This window comes from Palaemon carinicauda, chromosome 4, assembly GCF_036898095.1.
Source record: "Palaemon carinicauda isolate YSFRI2023 chromosome 4, ASM3689809v2, whole genome shotgun sequence".
Lineage (NCBI taxonomy): Eukaryota > Metazoa > Arthropoda > Malacostraca > Decapoda > Palaemonidae > Palaemon > Palaemon carinicauda.
This window is the reverse complement of record NC_090728.1, coordinates 27,598,447-27,606,697: the sequence shown is the minus strand read 5'-3', so window position 1 is coordinate 27,606,697 and position 8,251 is coordinate 27,598,447.

Genomic DNA, 8,251 nt, shown 5'->3' with positions numbered 1-8,251 from the left:
TCAACACCAATGCATCAGTGTGTGAAAGATTGTGACGTCACCGGATGCAGGTGTCTTCCGAGAAAGAATGTAACAGTTTCCACATTGTGTTTAAATGCTACGTCAACTAAGCATACGATATCTGTGATATCGATAATTTAATCAGTTCATATCTATACTTCACCAGAATTGGTCATCCGACCAAACCAGCTCCACTCCTATGATGGAGATGTTTAACTCTGTTGTTTGTAGAGAATAAATACTTTTTAAAGCTAATAAGATGAACTTCGTTATCCAGACTTGACATCTTAAACAACACATACTCAATGTGTGCTTATAAAAGTAGCACACTAATAAATGGTGGCAGCGGTAACACACCAATAAATGTTGGCAGCGGTTAAACTCTACGAATCAGAGAAAGATCTTCAAGTAATTATAATAATAAACTCTAAGAATTAGAGGAAGATCTTCAAGACATCAAAATAAAGCTGTAAAACCAGAGAAAGATCTTCAAGAACTCAACGTTATCTACATGTATCTACAATTTTGACTAAGTAACATAGTCCATCGAAATATATAACATTTAATGAATGTTATAAATACAAACTGATGAACTGGATCTTCAATCAACATCCTAGGAAACCCAAGGACTGACGTTCAACGTTTACAAAAGATATCCAGGAAGCACTACATTCAACGGAAACTCGAACGATACATCGCTAACAAAACATCAAGAGAGAGAGAGAGGATGTGTCGACATCACACAGAACCATATATAAGCTAAGTACAAATTTTTAAATTCATTCCAGTTTGGGCAGTGAAGTGTAGTTATCACGAGTCGTTAGTCGATTATTACTGGGGTGAGTGGTTTGCTGATCTTTTATTTTCCTTTCATTAAAGGAAACTGTGTTCAACCCCGAATTCTCATCTAGAATTTTTTCTCTCTTTGTGCTAATTCCTTTTTCTTTCAGAAATTTACAGGAAATATCTTTGTGTTCGGTTTTCTTTCAGAAATTCTCGGGAAATGTCTTAGGATTAGTAACATTGTTTGGGGAATTTTATTATACATATGCGTTTACGCAGTGGACGTCTGTATTCATATAGATATTTTGATAGAATTGCAAGGGGTCGAAGAGATAGGAAAAGAAATAAAGCAGTCATGACTCCCCCTGTGAGCCCTACCCCTGGACCTAGTGGCGTAGGCCAGACTAATCCTCCTTCAATTGTGACGCTTGTAAATGCCAGGTCAGCAATCCTTCCTTTTCAGGGTCGAGTCAATGGGTTCTTGGCACAAAATGTGGAGTCATGGATTTCATCCGTCGATGCCCATTTAAATGCCAAACAAATCGTAGACCCTTTTGTACAATTACAAGAAGCTAAAAGTTTTATAGATTTTTCTAAGGGGGATGCGAGTGCGTATTTAAGAGGTGTTTCATTTCAAGAAGCAGTTACCTGGGATGATTTCAAAGTTAGGTTACGCGCGGTCTATGGGGGTGAAGAAGCCTTGGATGTAGTATTAACGTTAAGAAATACACTTAATCAAGCCACTATGAATCGGCTTAATGTTATTGAGAGAGCAGCTCTCATAGCTGATAGGCTTAATGAATATCAGGACATTTTAGGTATTCCACTTGGGTTACTAGGGATAACATCTTGAAAGATTTTTTACGATTAATGTATTTAACTTGCATGACACTTATGTTGCCTGAAGCTTTAGTGCGGTGTTTTGATGAAAAGTTAACGCCTGCAAGTACGGAATTGGATGTATATAAACAGATAAAAAAACACATGTCCAAGTGTCCAGATCTCGATCCCGTGTTAACTCAAGTTTTTGCAAAGAATGAAACAAAGCCACAAACAGTGAACGTAGTTAATAGTCAAGTAGCGGGAATGACGTGTAATAATTGCAAACGTCAAGGTCACTTAAGCGCGGACTGCAGAACGAAATTCTGCTCGATTCATAATAGTTCAACTCATTCATACAATCAATGTTACTCGCGTAAGACACAACAGAATCCCAGAAATACACAGTCAATTCCACAGTCAGTTCCATATGGAAATAAAAAGAAAAATCCTCATTTTAACAATAAGAAGAAACAACCAAATGTCAATGCAGTCCAAAGCAAACAAACACTTCTTCGAATATCGCTGAGCCTGGGTCGTTAAACCAGACCTCGCAAGGTCAGACTAATTTTCAGAATGTGCAGAGCAAAGCAAATACCACATAGTTAACTCCAGAGGGGAAGAGAGTGATGTTGGGTCAAGGTCATTCATGTCAACATCAATAGTATTGAATAATCAATTTAATGTTTTATCAGATAATTGTGAGACAATAGATTTTCCTATGAAACACACGGCCGAATTAAGTAAAACAGTGCATGCTCCCGTAGATTTGCAACGAATTCATACGATAATAAGCCAAAATGAGTTACGACCAACCTTATATGCTGTAAATTTAGAACACAAATCCTTTACGTTATTTTTTGACTCTGGTAGTCCACGTAATACCATGGATTTGAAGACACATCATTTGTTGTTTTCGAACTTTCCGATTGAAAAATCCGGAGTTAGACTCTCGGGTATAGGAAATGATGAATTAAATGTCATAGGCATAACTCATGTTCAATTCAAAGTGGGTAAACGCACGTTTGCCGATACATTTGTTGTTGTACAAAACATTGATATGTATCCAGCTGTAATTATAGGATACCCATCTATGGGAAATCAAAACATTATCTTAGCCCCTGCCAAGCACGGCGTGTATATCAAAGGGAAATTCTATAAGTCTTCTAATACCTTAAAATCAGTTTTGGATAAAAAGGAGACGACAAATGTAACCGTAACGTACGTTGAAGAACCAATAACTTGTCTCACTAATAAAGAAATAATATACGCGACCCAGCAGAATTCTCGTTCACCCTTAATATCATCTTACACGCAATCTATCGAGCCAAACGTACCTTCGAATTTAATAGTGCAAATAAAGAAAACATTACCGGGATCTGAAATATTAATCCTTTCCGACACTTTGAAAACTAACGGATTGTCTGTCACACAAGCTATTTATACAGTAGGCTCACATCAACAATGTAATATTGAAGTCTGTAATCATTTAAATAACACTTTAGTAATTCACAAAAATCAACATATCTTGGATGTAGAAGTTTATAAACATCGTATTCTTACCGTTGCTGAGATCAATCACTCTCAATCAGTTGCGGATGAATCCCTTTTGCGATCTATTAAAAATAAAATCAATAAAGACATTCAAGACGAAGAAATTCAGCAGAAAATTTTTGGACTTTTAACTAAATATCATGATGTTTTTTCCACTACGGATGGATCCTTAGGAAAAACAGATGTGATCGAGCATCAAATAAGGTTAAAGGACAAGCAGAAATTATCTATGTACCCTCGTACAGACTCCCTATGAAATTCCAGAATGAAATAAATGATGAAGTAGGTAAAATGCTAGAAGAAGGAGTCATTAGGAAATCAAACAGCCCTTATAATTTTCCTTTAATAGTTGTACCGAAAGTGCCATGTACTGACGATATTTTGTCTTTGTTAGGTCAGAATAAATATTTTACCAGTTTGGACTTACTTAAAGGCTTTCACCAGATATCATTAGAAGAAGATAGTATCCCATACACAGCCTTCAGCACAGCCAAGGGACATTATGAATTTTTACGGATGCCTTTTGGTTTACGTTGTGCTCCTATAATATTTACAAGAATGATTAACATAGTGTTTGGAGACTTGTTAGGGGATATATTGCATGCCTATATGGATGATCTTGTAATCTTTTCCAACACCTTAGAAGAACATCTACGTAAGTTAGAACTAGTACTACAGAGATTAAGACAACATAACTTAAGGGTAAAGATTAGTAAGTGTGAATTGTTCAAAACAGAATTAATGTATTTGGGTTTCATGGTGTCAAGCCAAGGTCTTAAAGTAGTCCATGATAAGGTGTCGGCTATACGTAATCTTCCCATACCTACTAATGTCAAGGGAATACAGTAATTTCTGGGTTGTAGTGGATATTACAGGCGTTTTATACGCAACTATTCAATAATAGCCGCTCCTTTAACTGATCATATGAAGAAGGGCGTAGATTTCATATGGTCTGAGCAACATCAACAGGCGTTTAATACCTTGAAAGATGAACTGTGTAGTTCTCCTATCTCAAAATTTCCTGACTTCGGTAAGGAATTCTTCATTGCAACAGACGCCTCAGACTTAGGAGTAGGAGGGGTATTGCTTCAGCAATATGATAAACAATTTTTCCCGATAGCTTTCTATTCTCGAAAATTGAGAACTTCCGAAAGTAAGTATGCAGTAATAGACAAGGAAGGGCTAGCTATTGTTAATTCACTAGTGCATCTTAAGTTCATAATTTACGGTTATCCCGTTAAGGTTCTTACTGACCATAAACCACTAACAGAGTTCTTTAAAGGCTTCAACCACAGCCCTAAACGAACTCGGTGGCATTTGATCATTCAAGATTTTGGCGCAAGAATCGGGTATTTACCTGGGAAAGCAAATATCATTGCGGATGCATTATCACTCAACCCCGTGTCATCTTGTACGGAGCCTTTAGCTGAATTAATAGATATATCAACATCCATGCCTATTGTTAAAACGATATCTGAACAAGAAGATTTAGGCTGGAGTGCTGAATTGTTACAGACTGAGTAAAGAAAAGATCAGAAAATAGAAACAATTATAAATGCTTTGAAAGGCAATCATAAGGAAAAGGGATATATAAAGTATAAGCAGCAGAATTATATAATCAAAGATAATATTCTGTGTAGGACTGTGACAAGGAAAACCCGCAATACACCACATGTAACTAACGACCAGGTAGTAGTACCAATCTCACTTATTTTATACTGTCCTGAATTGGTTGCATTCAAATCCATTACATGGACACCTGGGGTTCTCATTAATGTCACAGAAAGCCAAATCATTGTTTTATTGGCATACGATGCTTACAGATATAAAAAGACACATAGCTAATTGTCGCACATGTCAGGAAAACAAAGGGCATACAAAAACACCTGTCAGCCTAGGGGCTTATCCTGTGCCCAATCAACCCTTTGAAAGAATACATTTAGATTTGTTAACAGGATTTTACCAGTCAGACAGAGGAAATAAGCACCTCTTAGTAATTATAGATGCTTTAACTCGATATACAGAACTAATAGCGCTTAAAACTAAAACTGCGATTGAATGCGCTAGGAAGTTTTACGAGTGTTATATTTGTAAACATGGAATTCCACACATGATAATCTCAGACTCGGGTGGTGAATTTAATAATCACTTTCTTACCTCATTGTGTGAATTCCTCAGCATAAAGAAAATAAATACCATGATATATCACCCAGAGTCGAATGGGTTAGTGGAAAGAGCAAATAGGAAGATTTTAAATATATTAAGAGTAACACTAAGGGGATCAGACCCCAACTGGGATATTGCAATACCGGCGGCACTGAGTACTCTGAATCTTTCATATCATATATCAATTAAAATGTCACCACATGAAGCATTGTATGGTACCCCAGTTAGAACGCCTTTCCATGTATTAACGCCTATAACTAATCTATCAAATCCTTTAAAAGAATGTATAAATGCAAGTATAAGTCGATATGATATCCTTCGAAAGAATTTAGAAGAATCACAAATCATAATGAAAAGGAATCATGATAAAATAGCGAAGCCAACTAAAACATATACCGTGGGTGATAACGTTTATATACAAATCAATGTGCGCAAAGGACTCAATTATAAACTAACACCTAAGTTTGAAGGCCCATTTAACATTTTGGAAACATTAATGGCCAATAGGTTTAGAGTTCAAAACGTATCCCAACCCCCGGATGAGAGAATAGTACCATTGGCTCACATAAGAAATTAAAAAAAAAAAAAAAAAAAAAAGAGGGAAAGAAGTGAGGGAAATTTTTATTTTATTTTATGTGATTAAAAGTTTTCTTCTTAATACAGGAGTAATTACATATATTTTTCTTGTTACAGGTTTCCAAGATGAATTTTTTGTTGTTGGGAGTGATATTGTTCGCTCAGACATTTTTCTCGTGTGGGATGAGCTCTAAAACCAAAAGTATAAATTTTAAATATGGCACTATAGTTGAAAGACAAGAAGACGTTTTTATTACATCGAGCAACGTAGTTGTAGAAGTGAATATGCAAGCAATTTTTCTTCAAGAGAATGATGTCACTAGCTTAAGAACCGCCATTTCAAGGTTTTCTGCCTCATTGGATGAGTTGCATAGAAGACATTTTCATTTGACTACAGAGAGTTTGCTTGGATCAACATTAAAAGTTGCAGAGATGCTATCTGATGACTTGAAAAATAAGACTTACGAGACAGGATCTTTGGCTTATGACCTTTTGATGTGGACTGTAGGACACGAACATAAAGAAAGACGAAATCCGTTTATTTATGCTGCATTAAACATCTTTGGGTCTATTGCAAGTTTAGGTTTAGGAATTTCCAATCGTCTTAAGATTAGTAATCAAAATAAGAAAATTGAGTTCTTGACTCATGAAGATGAATTGATTATGTCAGAGCTAAGGAATCAGTTAGCTTCAATCAATCAAATTATGGATTTAGTAAATGAACATTCAAATAATATCATTCAGATTATGGAAGTACAGGATTTGTTGGCAACGTTAACGTATTATGATTCAAAGATAGATCACATACATAACAGAATTGCACATTTCATTGAGAAATCCAAGGATTATGTAGAAGCTATCACGTTAGCAACTAAAGGTGTACTGTCGCCCCATTTGTTGCCTATAAATTACTTAAAGTTAACTCTGGAGAATGGAAGGGATAAACTAGGCTATGTTCCTTTGTTAGGCAAACGTAGGTTAGAATTTTATTACAGCCTAATTACAGTAAGCGTTGATAATAACAAGATTAGGATTACAATTCCCTTTGATTCTTCTGATGCCTGGCAATCTTACAGGATATCACCATTTCCGACTTTCATGACGAATCACTCAAATCCAGTAATATCCAGTTTGACAGGACATGTATTGATTTCCCCAGACAAGGAAACATATACGGTCATTAAAGACTTAAATCAATTAACTCACTGTTCAGACCCAATGGATAGAAAAATATGTACAGCTGACTCATTTGAATTCCATAAAAACTTAATGGATTCATGCGAGTTAGATATAGTGCTAGACGGTGCTCTCTCCCATACAAGTGAAAATTGTCTGGATAAGCTTTATCCCTTTGACAATAATGAGTTCAATTGCAGACTGAACAATGGCTCGTGGATACGATACGACAAGGACGGCTTCAATGTATCATGCCCTGACGGATCCACGTCTTTCGCCCACATCTTTGTTGCAGCAGATGGTTGTATCGGGACTTCCCCTAATTCCATGGTGACTGGTCTAAGGACACTCATCAGAGAACGAGCCTACTTCGCGAACTTCACGTGGACATCTACAATGCCAGCACTACCTCTCCCGTACAATCAACAAGTTGCCAAGCGGTTGATGAAATTGACCAAGATGGACCACCTGTCACCGACTTATAAGGAAATTCTTCACCCCATACTACTAGCAGGATTAGGCATCACGGTGATGATATTTATCGCCGTGAACATCCTTGTTTGGCGTAGGTTACGGTACAGCAGGAAGCTAAAACAGAACGTTTCGCCATGTCCAGACAAAGCTCCTTATTTGATTCAGTTTAAAGGCGTTTGAAGTGGCCACCTCATTCGATAAAGGAGTAAAATGTTGGAATTTGAGTTTGTAAGAAAAGCTGTTAGTACGCTAGTAATATGTAAATGAGGAAATTTTTGAACTTTGCATGGTTAAAAATACATTTAAAAAAAAACATTTGAAAAAATATAAATCATTTTTTCTCTCGGCATCTAATAAAATATATAAGCCGGAATGTTAAAAAGAAAAGAGAAAAAAAAATTAAATTAACAGAATCTATGGGCATCTAATAAAATATATCAGCCCTATATATAAATATATATATATATATATATATATATATATATATATATATATATATATATATATATATATATATATATATGTATATATATATATATATATATATATATATATATATATATATATATATATATATATATATATATATATATATATATATATATATATATAGTTGGTACGTGTACGTACCAGGAATTCGTGTTTGTGCACTAAAAAATTTAATTTTTACCAAGGTAACAAATATTTTTATTAGTTACTATTG